The sequence below is a fragment of the Chrysemys picta genome, chromosome 13, assembly GCF_011386835.1.
Source record: "Chrysemys picta bellii isolate R12L10 chromosome 13, ASM1138683v2, whole genome shotgun sequence".
In the NCBI taxonomy this organism is placed as follows: domain Eukaryota; kingdom Metazoa; phylum Chordata; order Testudines; family Emydidae; genus Chrysemys; species Chrysemys picta.
This window is the reverse complement of record NC_088803.1, coordinates 41,518,250-41,537,575: the sequence shown is the minus strand read 5'-3', so window position 1 is coordinate 41,537,575 and position 19,326 is coordinate 41,518,250. Positions and strand designations below refer to the sequence as shown.

The 19,326-nt window shown below is 41.1% G+C and overlaps 1 long non-coding RNA gene across 2 annotated transcripts in view; it reads right to left on the bottom strand.

The window, feature by feature from the left end:
- Window positions 1-1,129: 1,129 nt before the first annotated feature.
- Window positions 1,130-19,326, bottom strand: part of LOC101937033 (uncharacterized) — a 32,943-nt gene continuing 14,746 nt past the window's right edge. The window contains exons 5-6 of one of the 2 annotated variants that reach the window (XR_010592305.1): window positions 17,807-17,872; window positions 1,130-8,804 (exon numbers count right to left, since the gene is read on the bottom strand). This is a non-coding gene — a long non-coding RNA (uncharacterized LOC101937033). The remainder of the gene's footprint in view (window positions 8,805-17,806; window positions 17,873-19,326) is intronic. The other variant, XR_010592307.1, reaches the window with a different exon arrangement.

The following is a 19,326-nucleotide window of genomic DNA, read 5'->3' as shown; positions in this document are numbered from 1 at the left end:
GCTGCAGGAAACCTGTGATTCAGTGACAAGTATCAGGGGGTAGCCGTGTTAGTCTGTATCCACGAAAACAGCAAGGAGTCGGTTAGGCCTTGCCTACACTTGCAGATGTACAGCGCTGTGAGTTAAATCTGACTTCGTGCAGCTGAGTAGGGAAAGCGCTGCAGTCTGTCCACACTGACAGCTGCCCAGCGCACTGTCGTGGCCACATTTGTGGCAATTGCAGCGCTATTGGGAGTGGTGCATTATGGGCAGCTATCCCACAGAGCACCTCTTCCCATTCTGGCGCAGTGGATTGTGGGAAGGGGGCGTAGGTGCGGGACATTCTGGGTCCCGTCCCAATGCCCCATGATGCATCGCTTCGCATCCCAGAAATCCCTTTGTTTCCGTCCACCTTTGGCACCATCTTTAAATGGCAGCGCAATACTTGCTATTCCTCTCGGAGAGGTGGAGTACATGCAACGCTGCAACCACGGAGATACAGCGCTGCAAATGCCTTGCCAGTGTGGACAGGGAGTGAGTTACAGTGCTGGGGATGGCTTTACAGTGCTGTAACTCGCAAGTGTAGACAGGGCCTGAGTCTTTAAGGTGCCACCAGACTCCTTGTTGTTTTTGTGATTCAGTGAGAATCTCAACTTTCATTGTTGAAAAGAATTGAAGTTTCTTATGGTTACAGAGAAAAGCTTGAAAACATGACCTGAGTGCAGCCTAGAGGCCCAATCACCAAAAGACAAATAAAAAGGACACGAAGTGTATTGGGTTATTTTGTTGGGGCTCGCAAAACCAACATAGTTAGTTAATATTGGTGGAACATTTTGAAAACATAAATCACTATGGTCTGAAGTGCTAAATATTATGATATACAAAAACAAAAATAAACCTCCCCCAGGGACACAGTGGCTGCTTACTCCTGACCCCATGGTCTGAATAAACTACACTGGGGTCTTAGGCCTGGTCTACACTGGGGGGGGGGGGGGGGGGGGGGGGGGGGGGGGGAGAACTGATCTAAGTTACGCAACTTCAGCAATGTGAATAACATAGCTGAAGTTGACGTACTTGAATCAACTTACCGTGGTGTCTTCACTGCTGCCACTCCCCCGTCAACTCTGCCTGCACTTCTCATGGCAGGGGAGTACAGGAGTCGACGGGAGAGCGCTCGGGGATCGATTTATCATGTCTAGACTAGACGTGAAAAATCGACTCCCACTGGATCGATTGCTGCCCGCCGATCTGGCGGGTAGCGTAGACATACCCTTAGAGTGGTTCTTACTCCCTCTCCAGAATCCTGTGCTTATGCATAGTCCAAATCACAATCTAGACCTTAACCAAGCGTTTCTTCAAACAAGTTTCAGCCTATTGGTCGTTCACACACCACAATGAATAGTCGAAACAAAAAGCTAGTGATTTGTCCTCCACGTCATGTGGCATTGTCTCTGTTCCCTGATTGGATGACTGGAACTTGAAAGTGGAAAATCATGCATAGTACATAATGAATGTAGAATACGTTTGGCAGCATGCGGGAACAGATATTCATACAAAGACTCCCATCCCCCAAATATCTGTGGGAATAAAGACTCATTCATGTATTTATTTGTAAATAAATAAAAAGGAGGTACAAACATGGATGTAAAGCATAGTTTTTTGAAATTCAAACAAAATGTTTGCAAATCCTGTTTTATAGAGTACATTTATCTGCATATAATGTGCCCATATATAAATAAAATCAACAATAATAAAAGGTAGCGTGCTTCAAAGAACATGTTTCATATACACATATTCTAGATCATTAAAAAAAAAAAAAAAAGATATCCCAACTTTAAAGCCTATGTGGTGTATGACCAGTGAGTTAAAAGTCCAGTTGTATCACTTGTTAATTTTTAACCATGGCATGTGAATAATATGTTCTGATTTTTTAAAATGGAAGTTGTATGAATTAACAATCATTTTATTTTCTTCTACATTTGAATATGAGATGCAATTAAGCATCAGCTGAACAGTATTAAACTAGATAACCTATCAGTATCTAATCCAGCCTGAACAAAGAAAACAATTCAACTTGGAACTGAAAGCTGATTTACTGTATGAACTAGTAAGCATTCCATGTAACTTTAACATAATCATGTAAGTTTAACAGTTGTGTGCGTGTGGGGGAGAGAGAAAGAGAGATTTTTGAACAGCTGCACTGCAAGCAGAAAGGAAATATTTTAAAATAGCAGCCGATAAAATCTGTCATAATATCTTTTTCTAAATTATATCTGTGTGTCTAACCTGGGAAGGAGGAAGTTCTACTTCTGATGCAGTTGGAAATTTAGAGGAAATTGTTTTATGCAACAGAGCTGTTACTTTATTTGAAAACCTTTCAAAATACTGTCAAAAAATGTTTGTGCAAGGTAAGAATGTGCTACTGCATTGTCTGAAAAGCAATCTAACTAATAATGTCAGGATTCAGAAGAGAAAGACAATTCAGAATTAAGAAAGTCAGTTGAAACAACTTAACTGCACCCCTGCTTTCAGAAACCTTTGAAGTCAACCAAGAAGAACTAGCTACTCTGTTTAAAGGTCATGTGTATCTCTCGTCCATTTCCTGTTGGTGCAATATGTCTTTAATAATCCCAGGAGTGCACACAGTTTTTTTAAACATTTCCATTCAAGTTTCATTTTTTTGGAAGACTCAGCAACATCCAAATTTTACATGCAATGTCTGCTATTTGCTTAATATTGTTAATTATACTTTTATTCAATCTCTCAAAAGCAAAGTCTCTCAGTGGACGTTCAATGGAGATTTATTTTCAAATGCAAAGCTTGCTTATTAAGGAATAAGATGAGGAAAACATCAGAACACATTGGCTATAAACTCTTTTTCCTGCAAATATAAATGAATTGATCTTTCTAAAATTAAATGCAGAGCATAAGGCCAGACCAAATAGTAACTATGCATTCTGTATTAATCATAGAAGTAAAATTATAGATAATTAAAAAGCAGCAGCATTTCAGTATTAGTTACTAATATCCAGCACAGAATAAAATATGAAAAAGAAGATGTAACACTTTATAGAATATGTACCCATGTTATAACAAATATAGCCAAATCCTAGTCAATTTATTCACGTGATATGAAAATGGAGGGACCAAGTTCATCTCTCCTCTAACTCCACTACAGTCAATGGAGTTACATCAAGAATTCACTTAGTCCAATATGTTCCTAACCTTCTGATTTTTTTTCCATCGTGGAATTCCTGTACTGAGGAACTTCATTTTGCACTCAAGTGAATAGGTCAAATCTTGGCACCTATTACGCTTGGTTTATTCTACCCTGTCAGTATAAAGCAGGAGAAAAGCTGACTTACCTGGCTAGGTGTAAAGTGCGGGAGAATCTCCAGAGCTGGTTTTATGCCACTCTCCATCCCAACCCCATCTGAGGGGATATGTCAGAGGTTGGGCCAGGGAAAGGAGGTGTAGCCAGAGCACACCTGATGGAATAGCCTCTTGGCAGCCATTACAGTGATGCAACATAGAGCAGCACTGAGGTTGCACAAAGCTGTGCCCTATAACCGAAACAATGCACAGTGGGCTGAGGATTAGGAAGCTACAAAAGTGTTTTACTGCCACCTTTCTGGGCCACCATTTTCCCCTTTTCATCCTCTGAGATTTGCTAGGTGCAGCAATATAGATCTCCATGACCTGGCTGAATGGGAGTTTTTAAATGAGTAAGAACAGGCCCAAGATTACCATCATGAGGCCACATGAGCACACACTTCTGAAAGGGACACACTGAAGTCAACAGATAGAACTACTTGTGTGACTCAGTGCTCTCCTCAATGAGTAAGAGATCTACAACTAGGACATTAGGGGTTTAAAGAAAACCCACTCTGTTATTTATTTATTTATTGGTCTCTTTTTTGGGGTGGATTTAACACTGGGGAAAGGTGTAACAAGGATTGTTCTGGAGACTGAAATTAGCTATTTAGTTACAGAACTGGTAGATCTGGAACAGCTGCCCAGCAAGCTTCCCCTTGCCTGCACTGCTAATGGGTCTTGATGCTGACTTGAACCAGTGAGAGTGCAGTCAATGGCCCAGCTCCTCAAAGGTATTTAGGTGAAATCAATGGGAATTAGATACCTAAATACCTTTTGAGGATCTGGGCCAATGCCTATTCAGTCCTTGGCCTTGGGTGAGACTGCCTATTAGTGCCAACTGTAGGGTATTTGTCATGTATACACAGGACTGAGAATGCCAATTCATTTAATTGAATAAACCTCAGGTGATACCAGTTTAGTCACTACCACATTAATTCACATTTCTGCAGTGCTTCAAAGGTGTACGGTGTCAGGTATTATAGACTATGAAGTTTATTAACAGCAGCAGCAGTAGTAGTCTGTATTCAAACCAGCCAGCTGAAGGTTCTAAAGTCTCTAAATCCCATTTCTCTAATTATAACCCCTTGGTTTTCTAATAGGTTGATGTCAATGGGAATTAACCTAAGTAAGGGCTAAGTAAATACTGCAGGCTGGAGTTTATCCAAGGCTATTGCTCTACACCTCCATGCACTGGCCAGTGGAGCTAACAGTAAGCTGAATCCCCAAAAGGAGTATAGCAGTGGGCATACATCAGGAAACCAAGTGCTCTGGGAGGCCTGCTGCTTGTTTATTACAGTTGTGTCTACAAGGCATAATCAAGTCATGAGTAAGGATTTCAGGATCTGGCCTATACAAAGTACCTATAATTCACTCTATAGACTCCCAGGGGCCCCTGAGGTCTATTGTAATCTAACAGTTGTGCATGTTTAAAGACAACAGCTTTTGGTAACACTTTATGCTGAGCACTGTATCTGCTTAATATAGGACTGTAAATCTGAGTAAATTGCTAAAGACATGAAACTCCAGAAGGCAGGAAGAATGATGCAAACAGAAGGTCCCGTTCTGACTCAGTCACTTACCAACTTGTGTTACTTTTTTATTGCAGGTCAAAAGTCAACAGAGTGTGCAAATAAAAAATGGTTCTTGTTTTGGAAAAAATACACTGAAGTTTTAGTACTTATAATTACACACGAAGGGGTTTTTATGCTCAGCCTCATTTATCTTGGATTTTTGCATAACTTGAACTAAAAGTGGCAATACATGCATGGCTCATTTATTCAAATTATACAGAGATAGTATTCTACCCTCTTGAATGTTGGTGTGCCTTTTGAGAAAGGGGCCAGGTACACGAAGGGAGCAGAAGGAAAGTATAAGAGGAGGAGAGTAGAACAAGACCAAAGAGATACTTAGAAGGGAGAATCATGTTTTCCTGCCTCTCATGGTAAATTGGGTGCATAAGTTAGATCTGCTTTCCCTTGTAAGGGAAGTATATTCTGGGCAAAACTCTATAAATCTCACTGACATTTGCAGTATTACACAAATGCCATTATGCTACACAAATAAATTGTGCTCTCCTGTGTAATTAATACAAACAGGCTTTTCTGAAACCTCAGGCATTTAGGTCTTCCCTTTTCACCTGCCATTGTTTAAAATGACATATGTGACATTTATTAGCTTATAATTGACCTACCTTGGTTGTGTGTCCCATATTCTAGATTTTACTTTCAGGATTACATACTGGCATCTTGTTGTAAATAGGTTCTATCATCCATCACAGCTTTAGTAATATGGTGTGTTTGCAATGGGCTCATATACCAAATGGAATGTTTTTTATTCAGTTTTGTGCTGTTAATAATTAACACTTAAAAATAGTATGAAATAAAGGTTTACAACTCCTGTTAAACTGAAATCTGGAACCTTAACTATGCTGTAGAAGAAAATGTGGTTTCAGTCCTTAAAGTAAGACACCTATACAATAATAACATTCATCTCTTATATAGCACTTTTCATCTGTAGTTCTCCAAGTGCTTTACAAAGGAGGTATGTATTGTTATTCTCGTTTTACAGATAAGAACATAAGAAAGGCCATACCGGGTCAGACCAAAGGTCCATCTAGCCCAGTATCCTGTCTACCGACAATGGCCAATGCCAGGTGCCCCAGAGGGAGTGAACCTAACAGGCAATGATCAAGTGATCTCTCTCCTGCCATCCATCTCCACCCTCTGACAGACAGAGGCTAGGGACACCATTCCTTACCTGTCCTGGCTAATAGCCCTTAATGGACTTAACCACCATGAATTTATCCAGTTCTCTTTTAAACTCTGTTATAGTCCTAGCCTTCACAACCTCCTCAGGTAAGGAGTTCCACAAGTTGACTGTGCGCTGCGTGAAGAAGAACTTCCTTTTATGGGGAAACTGAGGCATGGGCAAGACATTACTTACTCAAGGTCACCCAGGAGGTCTATGGTAGAGCTAGGAATTGAACCCAGGTCTTCTGAGTCCCTAGTCACCAAATTCATCTCTGACACAAATGTGTATAGCTCCCATTGCAATTATGCCCACTCCTGCCTGAGGTGAATTCTGCCCATCACTGTAGGCTAATTTTTAGATTTCTCCCAATAGTGAACCTTGGACAAACATATACGTTGAACAAACTGAAAGGAAAAAAATCCCACCTTTCTATTGTTTAAATTCCTGTGTGGTTCAGTGGTGAGAGATGGAGGAACTGGGAATTGAGTGTTTGAGATCTACTTCAGATGATGCCACTGTCTTGCTGTTTAACTTGGGCAAGACATTTTCAAAATCTCATATGTCCTTAATGGCAGTCACATAAAATATGTGTTCATACTGAGAGTTAGATCCTGAGCTGGTATAAGTCAGCATAGGTCTATCGGATGCAATATCAAGTTATACCAGCTAAGGGTCTACTTTGACACACAAAAAGTGGATAGTTTACGTAGCACAACTGAAAGAGCACCTGTGCTTGCAAAAATAAACAAAAACACACACCATTTGCCTGCTTAATGACCCAGCTTTGAGTGTGCAAACACAGGTTTTATCAACATTCTTTTTTGTGGGTCTAAGTTTTGAAAATGTGACCTGGCAAACACAAAGTGTAATTACCATTAGAACATTTCTTTTATGGTACAAAGTATCTATGCAACTTGATTGCCCATCTCCAGTACAGCAGTGCAATTAGCAGTGTTTGTTGTTCTTTTCTAATAATAAATGTATTACAGAATGAAACTGAAGTTGATCATCCATACCTTGACATATAAAAATGCATCATGCAAGGTACCTTGTGCAGGTGGAAGGCCTGCAAAGAATATACATATGGCAGTATGGAGAAGATGGGCAGGCATCCACCTTTTTTCAAGACCTGAAACATGGCACCATTGGGAACATCAGCATGGGTAGACTGCATAGAAACTGTTCTCCAAGCCTTGCTATCATCAGTTCCTGTCCGCTACAGGCCAATTCCTGGTCCCACTGAAGTCAATAAAAAACTCTCATTGGTTTCATTACGAGATTTGTCCCGATACACTAATGAGGTTGCTTTCTTGTTGTTGAATGGTAGGTAAAATACACAGCCAGCGTCATGTTTTGCACCATTCCTTTTCACTTCACCATGTAAAATATGAACTCATGTCTATACTCTCCTCAAATGCTAACACACAGCTGTGTAATGTGACCGCTCCAAGGCTGACTCATCTTGCAGCATAGCAGATTCACCGGAGGACGTAGAAAAAGGGGTAAAACAAAATAACCTTTTCAAGAATTGAAAGAACCCTTAAGAAGCAAACAAAGTATTAATGTTCCATTAAAATCATGTTTTTCCTTCCTAAAACACAAACTTCTCAAATAACTCAAAAGTGGTTTAAATAATCTCTACTGATTTTTCACATAAAACCTATGTTTCAAGACCTACATGGCAAAGTCTTTGATCTGTTGTGACAAACAAATCTAGTCAAACATTAAGATCCATAGGGGGAAGGAGGGAGTGCAGCTTCTTAAAGCCACATCAAGTATGTCAGAGACAAAACACTTAATTAAAATGGCAGAAACCAACACAAAACAGCTTCAATTGTAGTAAGCTCAGTTATCTAAGTGGAAACACGTGTTTGCCTGACAGTTGTTTTCAAGCCAATTAGAAGAAACTGGCATTCAGCAGGAACTGGCATTCAGCAAACATTCTCCTTCCCGTAGAAGCTTTGGATATTACATTAATTCAGAAACAGTGTAAGAACAGGTGCCCATTTGGGACACCACAGGTAATGCAAGTGGCTTAGTAACACATTAGCCAGATGAGGCAAAAACTGGCATAAGAGTTAAGAGGGCAATAGCCAGTGGTCAAAAGAAAGAGATGAGGGAACACAGGTGAAGGCTCTTAACATGTTTTCATCTTCAGATTGTTTTGAATCTGTTGTTTTTTTTACGTGGATTAAAATGATGCTTCCTGATCACTTGGACTCTATGTTGAATTCATATATATAGACTTTTTGCCCATTTGCGAGAATCCTAGGGCAGCCAGGGGTAAGGAAAAGTTAACTTCCTGCCTTTAGGTGGGTAGCACCAATTTTAGTGTCAGCTCAAAGTAACAGAAAAGGTTAACCTGTCAATGGATAATGATGAGACAAGAGCTTATTCCTACATTTTATTTCTTTCTGAAACGAGAAGGGAGTAAAATACCTAGGGTGAAATCTTGGATCCATTTAAGTACACGGGAGTTATACAGTGGCACAGGATTTCAACCATAGTGAAAAAATATAAGAGGTTTTGTGATATACCAGCAAATACATGTCCAGTGTTCTCAGCTCAATGCAGTGGGGTTATGGTAGGGAAGAGTTTAGCCCTTTCTTCTATCAGCCTTTCCATCAGCCCATCTGGGTATGTATAGTAGCAAAGAATACAGCTCTGGCAATAACAGATTTTTCATTTCACCGACAATGCTGAAAAATAATTAAAAAAAAATCGGAAAGTTTGAAAAAAAAATTAGTTTAGGGCCAAACAAAAGATTGTCTTTAATTTGGGGGTGTTAATTTTTAAATAAATAAAATAATAATGGAAATTTAAAAATGAAAAGCCATTTACAATTGAAACAAATCAAAATATTTCTCTTCAAAAATGTCAAAACATTTTGTTTTGATTTTTTCAGGTTTTATTTTAGGGGATTTTCAATTGAAGTAATTGTGCAAAATTGACACACATTTGCAAAATGTTTTGGCATCACCAAATCTGTATTTTCTTTGGGATTTTTTTTTTTTTCAGTTTAAAAAATTTGCCCAGCTTGAGTTAGTGAGAAAATATGGACTGTAGTGTGCTTAGTTAGTATGTAGATTGCATTCAGGATTCTAGTTCTATTTCTCTTGATCATGAAAGACTGAGTAATTTGCCTAAGGTCTAGCAGAGATTGGCAAAAGGATGAAAGCTATCTGATTGCATCTCAACACAGATAAGAGTAAGAGGATTCATATAGAGTTTAAGGCCAGAAGGGACCACTAGTCATCTAGTCAGATCTCCTGTATAACACAGCACTACCCAGCACCCACACACGAAACACAACAACCTAAGCCCCTTATGAATCGGGGGAAGGTATCAGAAGAACTGGCAGAGGTTTTATTGGCACCACTAATAGGGATTTTCAAAAGCACCTACATGAATTAGGACCACAGATCTCATTTACTATTAAATGCGTCTGACTCAGGGATTTTTTGAAAATTTCCCCTTCTGTGTGCAAATTGATGACTGTTGTTGTCATTTTGATTATCTTTCTAAAATGGGTTTACCGGGCTTCAGAAATCAGGGCTTCAATAGTCTTAGAATCCTAGCTAACGAGTTAGGAAACCCATAAATACCACACCCTGAACTGGATTCACTGCCATCATACTGTGGATTTGCATGGGATGGAAGCCCACAGATGGTGCCATATTAAAAACCCACAGTTGTTCCTGCTAGTGTGAAGCACATACACATTTTGACACTACGGGTGAAATTCACTGTCCTATGTGGAGGACCAACACAAAGCCTATGAACCGCTGAAGTATTCAAAATATGATTATGGGACTTCATTGGTTCATAGGCCTTGAGCTGGCCCTCCAACACAGCATAAATTTCACTTAGGAGCATACATTTTCTGAAAAATGCTTGCAAAACTGTATTCAGTTTGCATATCCAATTGCTGTAAACGAGTCCTCATCACTTGGAATCTTTATATCAAGACTGGATGTCTTTTTAAAAGATATGCTCTAAATCGGTGGTTCTCAACCAGGGGTCTGACGCCCGCTGCGGGGCCGCAAGCTGGTTCAGGGGATCCACCAAGCAGGGCCAGCATTAGACTTGCTGGGGCCCTGGGCAAAAAGACGAAGCTCCACTGCACGGGGCTGAAGCCTGGGGACCCAAGCCCCACCACATGGGGCTGATGCTGAACTCTGAGCAACTTAGCTTTGCATGTCCCCTTGTGGCATGAGCTCCCAGGCAATTGCCCTGCTTACTACTCCCCAATGCTGGCCCTGGCTTTTATATGCAGAAAAATAGTTGTTCTGGCACAGGTGGGACATGGAGTTTTTATAGCATGTTGGGGGGGCCTCAGAAAGAAAAAGTTTGAGAACCCCTACTCTAAATCAAACACAAGTTGGTAGGCCCAATGGAGAAATTAGTGGGTGAATTTCTCTGAACTGTGTTATCCAGAGGACCAGATTCCTTTTGATCTTAAAAAAAAAAAAAAAAAATCTATAAATCTATGAAAAACCTAACTGACTCAGTACAGACTGAGCTAAGCATGTTCTTTCAGTCCAGATGACTTTTATTTTGGATTAAGGAAAACAACAAAGAAAGAACAATTTATTAAAATCTCCAGGAGAGAGAAAGCAGAGAGTAGTGCAAATTTCCCTAATATAAACAGGCCCTAAAACTTAAAAGAAAAAACAACACAAACAATAGTTCCCTCCCTCATCCCCAAACATTGAAACAGCCGTTATACATCAGAAAGAAGCAGTGAAGGGCAAAAGCAACATTTCACTTTTAAGAGATCTGACCTTACATGGGTCATAATGCTAAACTAAGGGCTGGCATATGCACAGATTTTGTACTAATCAGTTACTAAGACAGTTAGACAGGTATCCCCCTAAGTGTGGAGACAATCATATTGGTATAAAGGTGCCTTATACTGGTATAGCTTATTCCCCCTTCCCATACGGGAATAAGCTATACTGATATAAGGAAATGTATACCAGTGTAACTGCATCTGCACAAGGATGATTGTACATTTTTTCTATGGTCAGGTGCATGCTACAAAATTCTGCTGTTGGTCAGAGGAGTAAAGAGGTATGGTCCCTGACTGACATGGCTGTGCCGGCCCCTCGTGTAGATGCAGTTATATTGGCAGTTATACTTCACTTTTACCAATATAGCTTATTTTGATCATGGGTTCTGGAATGAACTATAATCTCAAAAGCTCAGTTTTGGTATTGGTATAGCTATACAGGCAAAGCACTCCCAGTGTGAACTTGGCTTAGCAACAAGTTAAAGTGGTACAACTGTTGTGTAAACAAGGCCTCTGACAATTATTTTCTCTCTCACTGAACTGATTAATTCTCACATTTCTGTTCTGTTTTTTGTTGCTTTATACTTGCTTCTCCTTATTAGAAAATCAGTTTATAATGGAACTATTTTAAAATTGAAGACAGCATTACTCTTTTGTTAATAACTAAATACATAAAATAAAAAGCACTCTCTTGCTGGTATGAGCTAGGCAGTTTTGCCAATATAGCTCTCCTAGTATAGCTACACTGGCAAACCATTTCTAGTGTACACTACACATGAAATGCTGCAGCTACACTGCTGTTGTGCTTCAGTGTAGACTCTTCCTATGTTGACAGAAGGGGTTCTCCCATCAGTGTAGTTAATCCACTTCCTCAAGAGGCAGTAGATAGGTCAACAGAAAAATTGTACCATCAACCTTGCACTGTCTGCACCAGGGTTAGATCAGCTTAACAACAGCCTTCAGGAGTGTGGATTTTTCAGTCCTGAGCAATATAGCTTTTTAGTGTAGAGCAGGTCTAGGTTACCAAGTGTGACAGGAAGTATAAGTCAATCAGTGGGTGGATCCCCTTCACTTCCAACAGTACTGAGCCAACGTACAACATGCTGCTAGGGAATGTGTTGTTCAGATGAGACATAAAGTTGAGCCTGGCCACTCTGATTATTAAAGCCCTTGCAACACTTTTTGCAAGAGTAGGGTGTTAACTTGTTATCCTAGCCAAATTCCTGTACTTTGATTACCTATAGCTACAACTGGAAAAGATCTTGTGCAACTCTACCAACAGCAGCCCCAGTTTATACAGGCAGAGAATGTGGCCCTTTATTTCAATTTGCTAAGTTTGTAAAGCAATTTGGGCTCTGTCAGTGTGAAAATTAGTATATAATATAAGTGCAGTGTATTCTTCCTAGCTACTATTATTATATTGTTGTATCCTGCCTTAATCTTATGATCTATTTATGAAAAAATAGTTATGTCTCACAACATCACTGTAAAGTAGGCAAGTAACACTGGGATAAGATTATGTCAAAGTCTGAGAGACGCTTGACTTTAGTGCAATAGCTTTTTATATAATATAGTTGAATTACACTCGGACCCCAAAATAATAGATTGATGTTTGTTCCTCACCATACTATACTTTTTTGTATATGTGATTTCGATTTAATCTTATTTATCCCTGAAGCCTATTAAACCAATTATCTTAAACTCACTTACCCTGCAATGGCGTTTGCACTGTGTAATAACAGTATTAATAAAAATCCCTCTATAAACACACACCAGCTGGAGCAAGCACGTCAATGAGAGGGTGAAGTGACACTCTTGTACAGTGTAACCCTTATTCTCTTTATTGCAGATAAATATTTCATCTGGTCCTTCTCAAGAATGCCTCCTCTTCATTCCCTGCAGTGAACCAGCAGCTGCAGCAAATCAGGGAACCTAACCTTACTACTCTCCTCCCCATGGGGGAGTGGAAATTTCTCTTTCCCTCCCCTTCCTCCTTTGCTCAACCAGAGGTGATAATCCCTTAGGAATGCAGCATTTAACACTTGTCAGGTATATGGTAATTACTGCATTCCCAGAGGATTAGATCTGTGGAATCTAATTACAACGGAGTGAAACCTCACTATAACGAAATAAAGCTCTACTCTAAAAGGTCTGAAAGTCCATATTGAAGTAACAGGGTTTAAATTGAACAATTGAAACCTCGTTAAAGCCTGTGAGCTGCTCTGTCCATGAGGCTGAGTTGCCAGCCCTTCCAGGGAACATTGGCCTTCTGACTCCAGTTCCACGGATCATGATACATAAAAAATAAATTAAAATAAAAAAGCAAATAAGTGATGGCCAAACCTCCACTCCGTTTCCCTTTGGCCAGAGGTTGCTAGCACATAGCTGAGTTGGAATCTCATTCTCACCACAGACTCAGCTGATTAAATAGCCTTTGAGATAGGTCACTGCCAAACCTGTGGAGAAGATCAGACTATCTCTGTCTCCCTGTCACCTGTCTCCAAATTTAGCAAACTCTCTCTGTGGAGTCCCCTCCCTTCCTGTGAGGTTGGCCTTCCAGGTGATTCCCATCCCATCTCCTAGAACTGGAAGGGACCTTGAAAGGTCATCGAGTCCAGCCCCCTGCCTTCACTAGCAGGACCAAGTACTGATTTTTGCCCCAGATCCCCAAGTGGCCCCCTCAAGGATCAAACTCACAACCCTGGGTTTAGCAGGCCAATGCTCAAACCACTGAGCTATCCCTCCCCCCTTCTCTGTCTCTTGGTTCTGTGATGATCTGTATAGACTCTTTCTGGGTGTTGTGTCTCCTGGTTCACAAGTGTCTCCTGTTCCTTCAGATCGCTTGCACCCAGGGCCGGCTCCAGGGTTTTTGCCTCCCCAAGCGGCGCAAAAAAAAAAAAAAAAAGCCGCGATCACGATCTGCAGTGGCAATTCGGCAGGAGGTCCTTCGCTCCCAGGCGGAGTGAGGGACCATCTGCCGAATTGCTGCCGAATAGCTGGACCTGCTGCCCCTCTCCGGAGTGGCCGCCCCAAGCACCTGCTTGGCAAGCTGGTACCTGGAGCCGGCCCTGCTTGCACCATCACCTTTGAAAACATCCCCATATGCTTTTAAAGTTGTCCCCATTGTCCATGGGACTTCCTATTTTACTTCTTGCACTGCAGCTCTAAAATTCTGATGCTTTACTCTGATCAGATCCATGGTTCGTATGGCCAATCTCCCAAGAGGAGTCGGTGGTGCTTATCATCCATGACCAAAAACTTCACCGAGTAGCATCTCTTAAATTTTCAGGGTAGTTACCATGCAGTCGCATTTTCCCATGGGCTGCATTATGCTCTGATTGTTCATTTTTAGATTGTGCCTGCGCTTTGTAATGGGTGTGTTGAAGCACAAGGAATCACACTGCAAGAGCTCCACCCCAACCTGCTGAAATAGCACAGGGCATTTCCCTATTAACATTGTTGCATACATAAAGATTGGTATTGTCCCTTATTGCTTAGCTGTCCCAACATCCTGAACCTCATATGTCCTCACACTCAAGGAGAGAGTGAAAATGTCACCAAGGCTGTCTTGTGTGGCCTGCCGATTTTGTACGAGTATAACTGAATCTTTCTGGGATGTGACTCTGCTCTTGCACACACTGCTAAAATGGTTCAACTTGCCACATTCCTTGCAATGCTGTCCTAGTGCAGGGCATGATTCTTTGCCTGCTCAGCCTGTCTGCCATAATAAATGCCTCTCACTATGGGCATGGAACCCTGATCACCTTAGCTGATATCTCACTGCATGTACTTCTGGGCGGTGTTGTGCCTCCTTGGGCTTTTATAGGTTCTGTTGAGGCTTCTGCTGCAAGCCCCATGTCTAAGCACCTTTCTAATGTGAGATTGGCTGCTCCGGGAAGGCACTCCTGCAGGTGGTGTTCCTAGGTGTAGCTGACTATCCTGTCCTGGATCAGGTAGTCTGGTCAAGCTCCCAAAATTGCACGTAGCAGCCAGTGCAGCCATAACATCGGAGTCTATCCTCTCTGTGATACTCTGTACCTTGGGGGAACACCCTGCAGCCCCATTTTCATCCTTATATGATTGTGTGGTATCCGTGCAGCAGCTCCCCACCCCAGCTCACCTCTGCTCCGCCTCCTCCCCGAGCACACCACCCCTGCTCTAATTCTCCTCCTCTCCCAGGCTTGCAGCGCCAAACAGCTGATTGGCGCTGGGAGGCGGGAGAAGTGGAGCGGCCCCGGAACGCTGTACAAAAAAAATGGGGGGGCACCGCTTTTTGGCACCCCCAAATCTTGGCACCCTAGGCAACCACCTACTTTGCCTTAATGGTAGCACCGGCCCTGAGCGGCTGGCCAAAAGTGCTAACTCACGTTGCTGGGAGCAGCTTACATGCTAGAAGCTGTGTGCGAACAGAGCAGGGCAAGGCTGACTCCCAGAGTCGAGGATTGGAGTGACCTAGCAGATCACTGGTCCAGATAACACCAGGGGAACGTCACACTCTCCCCTTCAGATTGGTCTCTAGTGTGTTGCTCCACAGTTTTGTTCTGCTTTGGGTAGCAATAGTTCCCCACAGCTCCTAGGCCTGTTGTGAGGCTTGAGGTAGTGGAGCTTCAGAGCAGTGCAGTTCTGTCTGTCTTGTTCCCCAATAAAGTAAAATAATAGTTTTACTTTCCTGCTGTTGTCATCCTCCTGCATGACCAGGTCTGTGTACAGCTTGAATTCTTCTTCCACTAGGTCTATCACTGGGCTGGTTTGTGTCTGCAAAATTCAGGGCTTCAGATTGAGTTCCACGGCTCACTGACACCTCTGACACTGCCACTATGTTTCATTCACACAGTATGAAGACAAATGCAGTTTAAGTTGAACAAGTGAAACCCCGTGCACTGAAGTCCATGTGGCCGAGTTGCTTCCAGCCTAAACTCCCCATAGTCCCTGTTCCACTGGTGTCCCATCAATAACAGTCCCACAGAGAACACTGGCCCTCTGACTTTGGTTCCACTGATCATGATGCTGAGCATGTGGAGTTGTGTATGGAAAGAGTCTTTCGTTTCATTTCACTCTGATGTAGAGCAGCTGTGGAGGGTCCTTGACTGCAGTAGTGCTGTTCTGCTGTACCAAGGAATGACTGAGTTTGGGGAGGGGAGAATACGGGGGTTGCAAACACCATGAAGAATGCAGATCCAGCTCTAAGGGCAGGATATGGACAGGGCAGTTGTGTGGCCAGAATACCCTTCACTGTGTAGGTCCTCTAGTGCTCTCTCCTGCAAGATTTGCATAAGCGCCTAGAAGATTGCTTAAGTCATTTGGTACAGCTGTGCAGTTGCTTCGAGTGTTTTCAGCCATGAGGAAAGGATTCCTTCTCCTCTACATCATGCATACCCTCCTATTTAGGATGGGAAATGGCTCTCTGGATTTGGCCCTGTAAGTGAGGTTTTGCTATATGTGAGCTCACTGCATAACTTGGATTTGATCCAAAGCCCACGGAAGTCAACTGGAATCAGGGCCGGCTCCAGGTTTTTTGAAGCACCAAGCAAAAAAAAAAAGCCGGAATGCCGCCCCTTGAAAAATGGTTTAAAAATCATGAGATTGTGGGTCATTTTTATTTGCCTTGTGATTCCTGAGCCTCGAGGTTATACTCAGTTCATATTTTCAAGCTTTTCTCTGCAACCTGAGGGCAAAACTTAATTATTTTTAAATGAAAGCAGCCAGAGCACATGCCTCCAGGAGGTGGTGCTTTAAAAAAACACCAAATATTGTCACACAATAATATTGCGAGAGCTGGCAACACTCTGAGAAACATTTTTCCTGTTGTGCTATCTTGTGATCCTATGCTTTTTTTAAATTAAAAATAAAAATACACCATTCTGAAATTTAAGAGTTCAGGGAGTTCACTGTAGAAGACATGTATCAGATTGTATAGAATAATTGTGGATTTGTTGTATAATGGGTGCATTATATATTAAACTTGCTCAGCTGGAGAGATGATAACCTAGCCCTTAAACAACACAGCCTGAATCCTTGGAGCTAAGGTTATGGTACAGCTAAAGTGGTTTAGGTTTGTTTTTTGTTAAAACATTGAAAAAATACAGAAAGCATGTGACTAACAATCGGGCACTCTAGACTCCAATCCCTGCTCAGACACTAGCTTGCTGTGTAGCTTGATAAATCAGTTCACCTCTCTGTATCTTAGTTCCTTCATCTGTAAAACTGGGATATTAATATTTATTTACCAGGAGTATTGTGAGGTTTAATTAATGAACCCTTGAAAAGTGCATTGAGCTCCTTGGGTGGGAGGTGATATTAGTAGCACAGTAAATCTTGTGATGAAGACATCCATTTTCAAAAGCTTGCCCTCCCTTTTATACTAGTGAATTTTAGCAAAATACACAGATACATTATGGGTGCAATTAGCTGGAATGCATATAGCCTATTATAGACATCTGACTGGGAGTCAGAAGACTGGCATTTTATTTTCAGCTTTGCCACTGATTCATTTTCTGATCTTGGGCAAGTCACTTACATCAGATGTGCCTCAGTTTCCTCATAGGGAAAGTGATAATAATAATCTTTGCCCACCTTCATAAAACTCTTTGGCCCTGATTCAGGCCATCTCTAAAGCCATGTGCTTATGTTTGTTCTTGTTCAACAAAGCACCTGAGTACATGGTTAAGGTTAAGTACATGCTTGAGTCCTATTAATTTCTTAATAGTACTTCAGTAATATAAGTATTATTTTTATATGTTATTAGGAATTATTGTCTATTTAATCAAAGGTTAGAAATAAGGGAAGAGGAGGACGCTGACAATTCCTTAAACTAAGAAGCAGAAATGGATCAACATCCCTTTGGACCATCCTCTTTGTTTTGAAATTATTCCCTTTTCATTACCCCTTTGCACCTCTGCAGATACTTACTGATGTGCAAAATTGTACTTCTGTGGTTTCCTGTGGCATGTTCTCTTGTGCTTTCCTGTGGTCATCCTATATGTTCATTTGAACCATAAAATAAACATATTTTGGACAGGAGGACTCTCAAAAGTGAAAACCACTAACACAGACAAACAGTCAAGAGAGAATGTTTCAACCGACCAATTACATTTCACTTCCTTACAATTCCCCCTGCAGTTTTGTTCTACATTGTTTTGTAGCAATGCTGATTATGTACTCTACATATCATATGACTTTTAAAAACAAACTTTGTAGTTGTGGATAATCTAAGCATTATCCCCAGATGTACAGACACTCTTTTCTCAATCTATGTATTATATAATTTTTTTTAACATTAGCTTTAATAAAAAATGTTAATCTGTTTCTATCTACTATTAAACAGCTGCAGAATTCCATTCCAGAAGTATCTGCATTTCAGTGATAAATAAAATCATCTCTATATGTGTTATGCACCTGCAGTCTTTTTTTACCTTTCTACTTAATCCTGACTCAGAGATTTGACTGAGTAAGAAGTGACCAGGATTTGGACCAAACTTGGTCAGTAAAGAATTATGAGTTGCTTTGGAATGAAAAGTGGTATTTATATCTAATCTATCTATCTATCTATAGTCATATGGCGCCAACTGGAGCTGTAAGTGTTAAGTGTGGCTGTAACAAAATAAAGGTATTGGGTGGGGAGGGGGGAGAAGTGTGCTATGATGGGTTGGATAAGGAGTTTGAAGGTGTCTCTTCTCGGTGGAACACTGTAGTTGTACTACAACCGCTGTCTTAAATCTGCGAGGTGTGAAAGCAACCTGAGGTGGAAATGAGATTAACTTCATGGTGGGAGGAAATGAAGAAGTGAAGTGGGCAGATTCTGACAGTACTGCAGGTGGTTATAATGAAATTTTTTATATCAAAAGACACTTACACCATTTTCTTTCCAAAAATCTGCTTCTGTTACTGTTTTACAGTAACTAAGAAAAGTTTTGGTTGCCTTTTTTTTGTTTTTGTTTTTTTTTGTTAGTGCCCTATTTTATTTTTAGTCCATTACCAATCTCCATCTGGGCTGCTGGCAGGCAGTTCATATTTCCAGTATGGTTCAAGCCATACAACCAGCTTCCCATATTTCACACTTGATTTACTGGTTACAGCTTTTCTATTGGATGGTTTTCTTTCTGGTTTCCTTTCAGGGAGGTTCATGTTTTCTCTTTCAATTATTTTCTGTACAAGCCTTATCCTATACTACTTACTTAGATAAGTTATCCTTCTGGTAGGTAAATAGTCTCAATGGGTCTGAATCTCATTTACATTAAAGGATTGCCTTCACTGCTAAAAAAAACCCTGTTTTTAACTTTGGGGAAACTAATGCACATGAGCTATCACAAGTTAAAAACTCTGTGAATACCAACTCCACTAGTCCAGTTTTTCATGCGGGATTAGTTACCCGAGTAAGGGTTTGCCTAAATAGATCTTAAATCTGGGAATGACAGCAACTTTGCTACTTG